This window comes from Pomacea canaliculata, linkage group LG7 (genome assembly GCF_003073045.1).
Source record: "Pomacea canaliculata isolate SZHN2017 linkage group LG7, ASM307304v1, whole genome shotgun sequence".
NCBI lineage: Eukaryota > Metazoa > Mollusca > Gastropoda > Architaenioglossa > Ampullariidae > Pomacea > Pomacea canaliculata.
Genome location: NC_037596.1, coordinates 8061109 through 8073612, shown reverse-complemented (window position 1 = coordinate 8073612; position 12504 = coordinate 8061109). Strand labels below are relative to the sequence as shown.

Here is a 12504-nt window from a genome sequence, read left to right as displayed (position 1 = left end):
CACAAAAGTTGACTAAAAACTTTCACAATAAATAAGTATGGTCCTCAATCCAAACATCAACACAGCCGTCATCAGCAAACATCGTGATAGCTGCTTCTTTTTCATCGGTGTAAGGATCTTAAAAAGGCACAAGACTAATGACTGGGGAAATGTTTTAAAAAGACATTAAGACAGAAAGCTACACTTGATGAGTCTTCCTTTGGTAAAATAGATACTGTAATGATAGAATGAAGATGAATCGCAGCAAACATAGGATCAGAGGGACAAAAACACAGAGAGGGAGATGAAAAACAACGACAAAAAGAGAGATGTCTTCAGAAAAAAAAGGAGACAAAGATAATGGTGATTTTGAAACAGTAGATGAAAACACTAGAAAAAAATGCCGGTTGAGAAGGACAATACCAGGAAGAGAGGAAGGCAGACAAAACAACCCAAAGCATACAGAGGTAAACGAACATTATGATCACACAGGCAGACAGAAAATGTGAGAGAGAGAGAAAGAGGATGACTAAAATGTGAGCGATAAACTTATTATAGAAAATCCAAACTAACAGAGTACATAACACTGAGAACAAAAGTAGGATGGAAAGGCAACACACTGAGAGAAAATGAAGAAGGAAAAAAGAGAGACATAGGAAAGAGAAATATCAATATCATTTTTGCAGTTTGAAAGATATTTTTATCGCTAGTCCCATCCAATCAAGGAGCCGCTTGAAAAAAGTACAATAATACGAAAACCGCAACACCTAACGGTTTGTTTTTCCCAAACATTTTACTGGTCTTTCTCATTTTTCAAAGGAAAAAAAAAAACGAACTGGCTACTCACCGCTGGTGCACAAGGCCGGACGAAAGACGACAAGAAGAAAGGAAAGAAAGCTGCCCCGACACCAGCAGCCACCGAGCGCCTGCATCCCATGGCGTGCATCTGTTGATTTCACGCCTTCAGACGCCGTTACAAAACGCTACAGGTTGTTTCCCTTCGATACTCCAGCTCGCAGTTACTTCCCTTACATAATCGTAGCACCGCGCGAGCTGTAGGGGAGGGGATAAGTGGGGATGGGGATGCAGGGGGTAGAGAGAGGCTGAGGAGGACAGACACGTAAAGACTCGTGCAACACGTGCTCATGTACTGCTGTCCCTCCTGCATCCCCCCGACCTTCTGTAATTGTGAGGAAATGTAGGGATGAATGTGAGGTTAATGTACATAAAACGAGTTGAGTTACACGAAAGTTCTAGTTCCGACTGCAGTGGCCGTTCTTTGTTGTGTTTTGTAAGGTAGCCCTTGCCACCGGCTCGTTGCGAGGAAACGGCAGGAAAAAACGTCAGATCTATTTTCAGAAGCCGTTAAGGTTTCATTTGTTCTGAGTGAGAGAGCAATGCAGAACCGTTACCAGCGAAAATTTGTTGATTTGTGTAGACAGCGACTAGTCATGCCTAATCTCTTAAGAACCGTTCTTAACAAATCAAACCTCGACAAAGTCTGACCAAGTTTTACATGACCGTTATATTTAAAAAAAATCAAAGCAAGATTGATCAAACATTCATCGATATTCGATCGAGTAAAGAGTGCTTTAAGGTCGCAAGGTTACAAGACTGTGATTGTGTTGGAGTGGTCTTGTGAATTTCACATTTAAAATTGTATTTGTGGTTGGACAATTTTTTTTTTTGCCTGAGCAGTGTCGACAATCATGTTTTGGTTTTTTTTATTGTAAGAGCAGACACATAAGAGAGTATCGACATCCGACATTAAAACCGCGAGTGGTCCACCGTCCCCTTGTGGCGAGGGTCACGTGCAATGTGTAAGTCTGCGACAGTCCCTACAGACCACAGGCAGACGACTAGAAGCAGACATGTCTGGCCCGTGATGTACTCGTCTGTATCCTGTCTATTGCTTATCCCTCAAAATTTACTTTATTATTATTGGTTCACTTAATATAAATTTATGTTGCTATGAAAAAAGCTTCTAGTCTAGCGTGTGAATGCCTTGGCGGGAGGATCAAATGATTTGGCAGCCATGTTGGCCGGACGTTCCCCATCCCTTGAATTACATGATTGATGTGTCTTGTGACCCATCAGTCATTTCTGCTATCTTCACAAACCCGCCTTCTCGCTCTCGCACGCACATCTACAAGCAGGAATAGTTCTGGTCTGAATATCTCGTATGTCAACTGAATTTTGCTTTAATACAAAAATCGGAAAAAGTAACAGCGACGTTAAGATAAATATGAAATGATAACCTGCAAGATACTTTCTCTCTCTTATCTTTCACTCTCTCTCCATGGCTTCTGAATCTGCCTAGTTTCCTCCATCTCAAACTCAAACTCATATTCTTTCTCCACACACACACACAGAAACACACACACAAACTTCCATTAGGCGCAGGGCACCTCCCTCAAACTTCGCAAATATTTGAATGAGGAGATGTGTGATTAAAGTGCTGGAGTGCACAGTCACGATGTATTTACACATTAATCTCAATTTCCTTATACTCTGTCATATGATCCAAACATTTCACTTTCTCGAAACACAGATCATGATAAACAGGGAAAGAGATATTCACGTCAGAAAATGCAGACAGAAATACAGGTCCAACAACCTACAGAAATGACATCAACTTCGGACACCACTGAAAACAACAAAAAAGTAAGGTTCTGATTTTCTGAAGCTCTACATAAAAAAAAATTGAAGAAATAACATTTCTAGCTGCGTCCAACTTTCCAATATTGACGGTTACCCTAAGTAATAAGAAATGGTAAAAAGCAGCCTTCCAAAAGCTGCGCCCTCGTCACGAGGAAGCATTTATCATCGGTCATTGCCCCCACCGCTAGAGGGCGTGAGGCGTTCAATGCCATAATACTAACCTGTTGATAGACACCTCACCACTATGTGCTAAGGGGCAATTACACGCATGTGCAGGTCCAATAAAGTTGTCTCTCAAAGAGCTCTCATGGATCCACGGGCATGATGTATGGAGGTAGCTCAACACGAAAACAAGCAAAAGTCTGAGGTGTATGATGGAATCACAACATATGACACACTATTAATGTGACGCCATCCTTTTTTTCCGTTACGACCGTTGAAGTCTCAGACTTTGAGTTTGTGTGTTTACTCAGACATTTGAACTGCGCGAGCTAATATGATGTCATCGGTTTTTAGTTCGATCCTTCAGGGTCCCTGATTTCCTGAACGATGAAACTGCATGAGCTAATCTTGGATTATCGTTTGTTTTCGATCGATCTACTCTTGAACTTTGAGGTCTTAGAATTCGTCAAATTTATGATTTGTATTGTCTGGCTTTGAAAATTAGGCCCGTTGTTTCTCTGAGGCCGTGGATTTCGTCAAAGCTTTATTGAAATTTTTGGTTCCCAGAGAATTACTTTTATCGCCCGCAGCCAAACTCCAGACAAAATGCAGAAGCGAGTGATGGTTCATTTCGGGCCTTCGGTGGGACACGGGCGACTTCAGCTGCCTCTCGACCCTTACACCACACAAGCTGGAAATGCGGGAAAATGCAGCTGGACTTAGTCGACCAGCCTTGGAATCTTGCTCTCTGGAGTAGTTAACCCCAGAATCTCATTTTGGCTTTGTGAAGCGAGCAGGTGACATCCTGAAGAAGGGAGTACCCGCAGAAATGGGGGTAAAGTATAAATAACAATGGAATTTTTAAATGTTTAAAGAATACATCACAACTCTTATTTCGTTGCTTAATGCAAAATCCTCATTTAATTTTTTAAAGTTTGTTGGTCTATCTTTATCTTAGTCTCTCTATCTTTCAAAATATATTTTTATCTATCTTTCTATCCAGCTCTTTGGCAAGGGCAATTATTTTACAGGCACAAAAAAGGAAAAACATATGCAAACATATTATCGAACTTTGGTTCAAGCAATTTTTGTTAACATTGCGATAATTATAAACTTGTAAAAGTTTTTTTTTTTTTCATGTCAGATTAGATGTGTCTTATTTAACAAGGAGAAAAAACAGTGAAGTCATTAACTGGATGGCAACGGCTGGATACAAAATTGTTTTTTGATATCTGTAAACCTTTTGATGTTTAAAAACAGCTGTTAAATTAAAATTAAATAAGTTCCTTTTAGTTGTTCTTTTTTGGGGAGTCTTTTTTTTCAGGCGCAGAAAACAGAAACTGCAATAAGACAGGCTCCACAGGTTCGTTACGTGGAATCGTTCTACAAGTTAATGACATGGGAAGTCCTGGTAATCCTGGTAAGCACAAATGTGGTATTAGAGGCAGCGGGTCCGAAAATGGAACAGAATAAATAATTTGTGAGCAGCTCCTTAAAGGACAGAAGAGCGAACACAAATTCTGGCACTCACCGCTCGTGGTTGCCTCATCTAACGATACAATGAAGATGACGAGGAAAGAGAGGAAAACACCAACAACTCGTCCCCCTTTCATAAACAAATTAGCCTGAAGGTTAGTATATCTGTGGACTGCGCAGCAAACACCAGGTTGAAGACTACAGGCTGTTACCTATCAGAACTCTTCCCTGCGGAAGGATGCAGACAGCAGTCACACAGACTTACCTCCCCTACTGATGTCGCTAGCGAAGGACGCACAAAGAACGGTAATTAGAGGATCTGCGGCAATTCTCTCAGAATAAACGACAGGCTTTGGCGAGACTAAGCGAAATGAATACTCCCATCTCTCACCCTTATCAAGGCTCTACCAGTCTGCTGTCGCCGTGTAAGTCTGTCATCTGTTAGGGCGCCACCTATGACAAAAGTCGGTGCCAGGTGCAGACGGTTGTTGTCTTACAGGCACAGAAAGATGACACAAAACAGAGGGCTTTCTTTTTTTTTTTTAAGTGGTCAGAGGGTTGAAAGAAAAGGCAAACAATAAAAAAACACGTTGCACTTTATAAACGAGGGCTTTCAGAGTTGAAAAGATACATGTTAAAATATCATAACATTATGTCAACAATAAAATATTGCTACAAGTTGATAGCATCATAGCATCAAAAAATGACAGACAGGTAGAAAGACAAAACAGATTTAACCCTCGAGCAAAACAACAATCCACCAGAATGGTCTGTGACCACCGCTCGTGGCATGTGGGGCGATGGACTGCTTGATTTCCCGAATCGAAATTTTAATTTATTTTAGTTTCTGAATAAAGTGTTTTAATTCTCGTCTCAGTGAATAAATTAAGTAAAATTCATTCATTTATTTATTTATGTAAACGAAACCCACAGCCATAACTGCAGCTTTGAGATCGAACGTCACTTCGACAGTGACGTGCCTGGAGTCGGCATCACGCAGCCAATACATCTCATTCATCTGTTCCACCGTTGGAAAACAATGTAGGGCACAGGAGTTCGATCATCGAGGCTGAAGACACCCAAGCGACAGGTGATATCAACAGGAAGCGACAGAAGATGGCAACAGGAAGAGCAGGTGATTCTGATCAGCTAAGACGCTCATCTCAAGCAGCTCCGCAAATACCGGTGACAGGTGGTTACAGCGATAAGACAACCTGTAAGGATTGATCGAAGGACGAAAACTGCTCCTAAAGGTGTGTTTCCGTGAAAGTTTTTATCTTGCCTAGACATGTTTATCATGCCAAAGTGCCAAAACATTGGGGGAAGCAAAATGAATTCAGGAAAATATATTCACGAATGTCTCAATGAGTCTTCGCTGCGAATCGATACAATTTTGTTGTTTTGTTTGGTTTTTTGTTTGTTTATTTGTTTGTTTGTTTGTTTGTTTTTTTTTTTTGTTGTTTGTTTCTCCAATGTGTGAGGTTTTAAGGGCAATGAAGGCAAACATGAAAGAAATAAAAAGAATTAGTGACAACTTTATTAAATAAAGACATTGAGAGTAGTATTTTGCCAAATAACTTATAACATATTTTATACGGAAAATGTAAGAAAGTGCATGCTGATATACATCAATGCTTTTTTTAAGCCACTGTTCAAAGTAAATGATTAACTATCAAGTTTTAGAAAAGGAAAAGAGTTTTGTATTCAAAAGTACAATGAAAACTAATAATAATAGTCATCATCATCATCATCATCATCATCATCATCATCATCATCATCATCATCATCATCATCATCTACCCTGCTTGAGCTGAGAAGTTGTCAATGAGGTATAGAGGGGATAAAGAATGAGGGAAAGCAAAAGTTTCAGAAAGAGAAAACCAGAAAATGAGAGACTGAGATAAAAATAATGTCAAACAGAGAATAACAACACATACAAGAAGCATCTAGAATGTAAAGCTCGCTAGCTAGCATTTCAATGTTTTCATTCACTTCTTCAGTTATTTTCTGCCAAAAAAATGATATGCTGACCTTTGTAAGGAAAACTTCTCACTCCGATGTGTGACATCAGTGAACTATTGAGCCCGAAATAGGTTTGTACCCGCTGTGTATCATTAACACTTACCGAGATGGCAACTAAAAATATCTTGCACAATGTCTATTTGATTTTGTAGTTTTGAAATACTTTCCTGTTTACACTTTCAAAACTACAAAATAAAATAGAAATTCTGGACAGATATTTTTAGTTCCCTGCTGAAGGACACTGTTCTAGGAACGCAATTGCCTTTTTCTTCATTTTTTGGAACGGCTTTGATACTTTTAATGGGGATACTTACATCATCATCATTATCATTATTATTCTGATTTACTAATTGCAGTCAATAACTATCCCGACGTCCACAACGACGACGACGACGACGATGATGACGACGAGATGATAAAAGAAATGCGGGAAGAAATGGTGGGAAATGAAAAGTACGAAGTGAAAGGAGAGAGGTCAAAGTTCAAGATGAAGGCTCTCGAGGCAAACAAACTCTACAGGAGAGACTTGAGTGGCCAGAGGCGGGAAACTCCAGGGCGAAATCTCGCCGTGTCTCGTCACTCGACAGCTGCTCAAAATCCAATCAGTTTTCTCCGAGCAACTGTCATGTAGGCAACGATGTGAGTTGATTGCTTGCGCCACGTCCTGGCCACAGAAATCCTTTTCCAGATCTTCAGTTGCTCTTTGGCGAAAATTCTCAGTTCAATAATACCGAAAACATAACTGCATACAGCTAACAGACAGAACAAGGGTACATGGGAGACACAGGGTACAACAGACATGAAGCTAAAAGTGACGAGTAAAAGTTGTCCTTTAGACGAAGAAAAGTAATACAGCAGAAAATAGTCAGTAAAACCATCATAATGGGAAGAATGAAAAAGGAAAGAGAGGAAGAGACAGAATGTTAGAACAGAAAATATGTGTAAGACTTCACTGGTAAGTCTCACTTACATAGTAGATTACTGGTAAAGATTTATCTATATGGATATTTACCATAAAATATACTTTTTAATGGCAAGGGCTATGTTTAAATATATGACAAACAACAGTCACAAGGAATTAAGCCCTTAAGAACATCATTGTCCCGCCGAACTCTAGGTCCTCAATAACGGTCAATCAAATGGTTTTAAATCCCATAGTTTCACCCTGGACAGGTAAAAATCAGCAAAAAGCGGTATATCTTTGCCAAACTACTAGAAATGATATATAATTGATAAATGAGTAAACAAAGCTTTGAATAGTCTTTTTGAAAGTGAATGAGATCCTATAGGTATAAAGGAAGATGCTTTTCTAGGTGGTAAAAAAATACAAAGACGAGAATTATTCGCAGGAAATGCCTAATCCTGGCTTGCCCATAAACGCCCACTGTTTGTTAATCAAAACTAAATTCACATGCATGAACCGTTTAATCCGTAGAAGTGTTGCCAAAATAGCAGACGATATTTTATACATTTATAAACAGTAATCTCATATCCATTCCTTTTTCTGTGTGTGCGCGTGTGTTATGTATCTGTTCACCTGTTTCTTTGTCTGTCGGCGTGCTTTCATACATTTTAGGAATACTTGTGTGTATCTATTTCAACAACATGATACAGACATCACAACACTCATGTGACATCAGCATATTACCCATAGTACGTACTCCCTGCTTGCACTGACAACCTCCACGATGCAATTCTCGTCGCTTCTCGAGACTTCGCGTACGAGACGTTACAGCCAAGTTCCGATGTCTCCCATTGGTTCAAATCCGTCACGAGGGTCTTCACTTTTGTTTTCTGCGTTTCGCGCATGTTAATCTCACAGGAAGAGAAACTTTCCGAGGTCAGGCACTCATTTTTGAGAGGGTGTACGTAGGCGAGGATTTTATTCATGCGAACCGAGAAGAGAAACATGGTCAAGATATCGGTGTTAGGCGCCAAAGAGTCTCCTGAGCACGTCACTTCCGTTACGGATGGAATCCCAAAAAAGGAGTTTGCTGTTAAACCTGATGATTGAAATGAAAATTGTACATTATCATCTTTATTTTGTTTTGTCTTTGCTTTCGTTCCGTTACTGTTGCTGTTGCTATTTGTGGTTGGTTGGTTGGTTGGTTGGTTGGTTGGTTGGTTGGTTGGTTGGTTGGTTGGTTGGTTGGTTGGTTGGTTGGTTGGTTGGTTGGTTTTTGGGGTTTTTTGTTGTTTTGTTTTGTTTGTTTTGTTTGTTTTTTGGTTTGGTTTTTCGCTTTGTGGCTTAATATTCGTTCGTTGGTTCGTTGACTGCTTGCTGATTTCTTTTCTTGCGACCGAATGGCGTTAGGCATCTATAGATTAATATGGAATAATGATGATGATGATGATGATGGTGATGATGATGATATCATTATCAATATCAATATCAATAAATATGTGGGATATGATGGAGGAGAAGATGACGATGACAATAAGACGACAAAACATATACTGTAGAGGCATTGAAATAGTGGTAGATGTGTGTGAATCCTCAGGACAGATTAACTGTTGAGAGAGAGAAGGTTAAACAAATCCACTCTTGTGTATGAGAGAGACAGAGAGAGCTGGTTGTGAACTGATCGTCCGTATGTCGGCTGGCGACGCATGATGAATACAATGCCGCGAGAAATGACAAGTCCATCAAGAGCCTCTCAACCACGGAGACGATGTTTGGACTCGTTTTCATCCCCACGAGCCACAGATGAGGGAGACTTGGCAGCAATGGTGAGCGCGCCTGCCGCCACTGAAAGCGAGGCTGACTGGAGTAGAAGGGCATGCACTCTTCTTCTTTCGATCTTTCTCTGTCTTCTATCTCTCTCAACACTTTATAATTTTTTTGCTCTCTTTCTCTCACTCTCTTTCCTCCACCCATGGCTCTTTTTCTCTGTATTACTATCTTCTGTCTCTCCCTTCTTTTTCCAAATGAGCACCAAACACATCTTACAGTTCGATTGATCGATCGACAAACTGAGAGCTGAACCTTGGAAGTGTTTTCCTAGTTTTTCACTCAACGTCACTTTGCCACAGTGAGCCAGTCTAACATCCTTCTTGTTATGCGTAATTCAAAGATCAGCTAATACAAGCAGGACATCCTGCATGATGACTGTCTGATGTCCTTTCAGAATCTGTTGATCTCAGGGTTGGAGCTTTGTAAGTTGTTTTATTTGCTTTGTTTTTGTTTTTGTTTTGTTTTTTTGTCTAGAAATGGATAAACACTTAGTTTCGACTGATTTTTCGAGATGACTGATCATCATGCGATGATTACAATAACTATTCTTTACACACTGCTTTTTTCGCGAATTTGCCATAATTTGTGGAAATGTGAACCACGTACAATAAACACAGACCTTTATTTTATTTAGAGGTCTTGTTATCTTTCTTCTGCTACCCTCTCCAGCACATAAAATACTTTGTGTCATCTTCGTATACAGTATTAAGAAGGAGCGCTTTGCAGTCAAACTAGCAGATGGATTTTCGGAGCCCCGAGGCTTGACCAAAGACCAAACACAATTACAAGCCCAGCAGCAGTCGCAGGAAAAATGCCAGATCACCAGGCAGTCTGCAAATGTCAGCCACGAGGAGGGACAGAATCTTGCGGAAATGCATTCAGGAGATGAGAACTTGTTTATTGGTGGCAGCTGAGAATGTTTTTAGCTGCTTATACGTCAGACAAACTCCTTTTTGTTTTATGTGTTTCTTTTTCAAAACTTTAAACAAAACTTATTAAAAACATCTCCATCAGCATCAATATAGACGTTAACGGTAAATTCGTTTTACTGCCATCATCGGCATTGTCGTTAAGGTCGTTATATTTCGTTGTCTGTAATCTCTCGATCTTCCAGTTTCGAAAACTGATCAAGTATTTTTGGTGTAAAAAACATTGTCTTTATATATTAACTTAGTTTGAACCACCCAGCCAAAAAATGGAATTCTTTTAAAGAACTAATGGACATAGGTGTCTTTTGTCAAGAAGGCCTCAGCCAATGGAAGAGCTGGAACAATTTGGTAATTACTCGTACAAACTTGATGTCACGATTTTCAACCTATTGTGTCCATGGGTATATTTGTAAGCGTGCATCTAGAAAGTGATTGTAGGAAATAGTATCACTATAGTAATAAGATTGTAGGAAATAGTATCATCTAGTCATTATAAACAATCGCTCTTCGTTGATCCTTTAACAGAAAAGAAGTATGGGAAGGTCATCTGATAGTGATGAACAACTAAAGCAAATCCATTTCTGTCTTTGGGGAGTTGAAATGTTTTCCCAGTCGGGTGGTTGGAGCAAGCAAGTTAAACACAGAAAAGAGAGTCGATAAAATTCATACAGCCATTGAGCAAACACCTCAGCTCTAGCGTGTAGATGAGAATATTCAACTTCAGCAGTTTTCCAAGACTACAACTGTCAATCCGACCTGCGATGCTGATAGTTGCTGATGAAAATCAGAAAGGAGACTGGTGGAATTGCACTAAGTTCGATCTCCTCTGCTGATGGATCAATTGCAGTGAGTTTGTTGTCAATGATAGAGCGGCGATGACTGAAGATCTCATCCAGAGGAAAGAAAGTGACAGCAGGTAAGCTTGACGACCACGAACACATCCCACATACCTCAAGAGTAATTCTGGAGTGAATATCGGAGAGAGAGAGCGTGCGTTTGTGTGTCATACAAAGATATTCAAGAGACGACAAAAAAAAAATAAATAAATCAGCACATCAACGATCAACATAAACGACGACGACAACAACGACGATGATGGTGAGAGGCCCACGTGTCAAAGAGGTCACAGTAAATATCGTGTGTATATATATATAGCTATTGTTTATGTTATGAAACTACTATACAAGGGAACGATCACGTTTAAGACAAAGAATCTTTTCCTAAACTAGCATCTATTTTTAGCCCACTGATGAACTAAACAGTTAATTTACATTATTCTATTTTCGCTCAATGAAGCTGAAAAGCAATATCGAAAAATAAGCTGAGTCCGAAACATTATCCCAACAGCATCAAAACATAAATTTCTTTACTTTAGTAATCTTAAAATTTAATCAAATCATTATTAAAATCCTTTACTTTAATTTCTATTTCTAGTTTACATTTCGGAATGTATACCGTACGATGTCAAATCAGTGCATTAGAAAATTTTATAATAAATACTTTCGTTCTGTGAAATATTCAGCACCAAAGAACCGAAATAAAAATATCAATCACGGTCTTACCAGTGGCACACATAGCCGTCACAAAATGGAGATGATGAAGAGAGTTGTCATCACTGGCACCCGGCTCATCGGTGCACGCGCAGATCGCACGTCGACGGCCATGTTGGGAGTCAGGCGCTGCTGGCATTGGCGGGTCCGGTATCAACTCTCATTACTCCGGCACTGTCTTCAGGCAGACATGTGACCGAGTTCCGTCCCGTTATTGCCCGCCACTACATTCGGTTATGCCGACCATCCAGCCAAAGATTTCATTTCTCACACACACACACACACACAGAGCCAAAGATTTCATAGTGTGTGTGTCTGTGTCTCTGTGTTGTTGTTTTTTTTTTTTTTTCTTTTTTTTGCAGACCATGAAATAAAAGGGAAGACATTTTGGAAAAGGTGTTGATAAAATAGCCAATGGGTGTGTGAGGGAAGAAATACATCTTCATTATTGTACGACGATAGCCCTGACTGATTATATCCTATTACGCATTTATTAATGAATTAATATTTATTATATATATATAATATATTAATATTAAATTCGCATTTAGTGAAGGGTAGAAATGATCATTGTGAGCACAAATAAGCGTTTGCGTGTGTGTGTGTGTGGAAACGCGTTTGTGAGTGTGTTCAATCTGACACCGTTTAATGGCGGTTGCATGTTACACACCACTTTCATTGAAATCAAAAACGAAGACATCGCTGGGTCAGAGTAACCACCAACACTACAAGAAGTAGCACCTGCAGCCAACATCAACGGTCCTCACTCTCGTGAATGTCCTCGCAACGATGTCGCCACACTCTTTCCTTTCATCCCCAACCCACTCCGAGGTTGGATGAAAGCGTCTTGAAGTTCTATCAAAACTCACTCAAGGACTTTGTTGCCAGCATCGTTAAAGACAATGAGTTATAACTTTTTTCATTTACTTCTCTCGTTATGGCATCCAGTATCGATACGCATAAACAGACTGTTGGATAGATGTTTCATTTC

General features: G+C 39.7%; 1 protein-coding gene across 1 annotated transcript in view; it reads right to left on the bottom strand.

Annotated features, from left to right (window-relative positions):
- LOC112568586 overlaps nt 1–12504 on the bottom strand; it is a 244811-nt gene that overhangs the window by 193984 nt on the left and 38323 nt on the right. The window lies entirely within an intron of this gene.